The sequence below is a fragment of the Tenrec ecaudatus genome, chromosome 17, assembly GCF_050624435.1.
Source record: "Tenrec ecaudatus isolate mTenEca1 chromosome 17, mTenEca1.hap1, whole genome shotgun sequence".
NCBI classification, from domain to species: Eukaryota; Metazoa; Chordata; class Mammalia; order Afrosoricida; family Tenrecidae; genus Tenrec; species Tenrec ecaudatus.
The window spans coordinates 35,997,880-35,998,152 of NC_134546.1; positions in this window are offsets into that span (position 1 = coordinate 35,997,880).

Genomic DNA, 273 nt, shown 5'->3' on the forward strand with positions numbered 1-273 from the left:
CATATGTCTATGAATTGTTGGTAGTTACATGTTTAGACCGGCTCTATCCCCGTTTCCATAAGGCACAAGGCCCCACGTCTTGGGATCACCAGGCCCTGGGAGCCAATCCCACCATCCCCCATGCCAGCACGGGTCTGTGGGTGCGGAGTTGTCAGGGTTCAAAGACTTGCACTGCAGCCTCAGGAAAGGGACCCTTGGCAGTACTTTTCCTGACATTCCTGGAGGCAGGCAGATCCAGGCGCGGATGTTGCATTTTTGCAGCGATGGCTCATG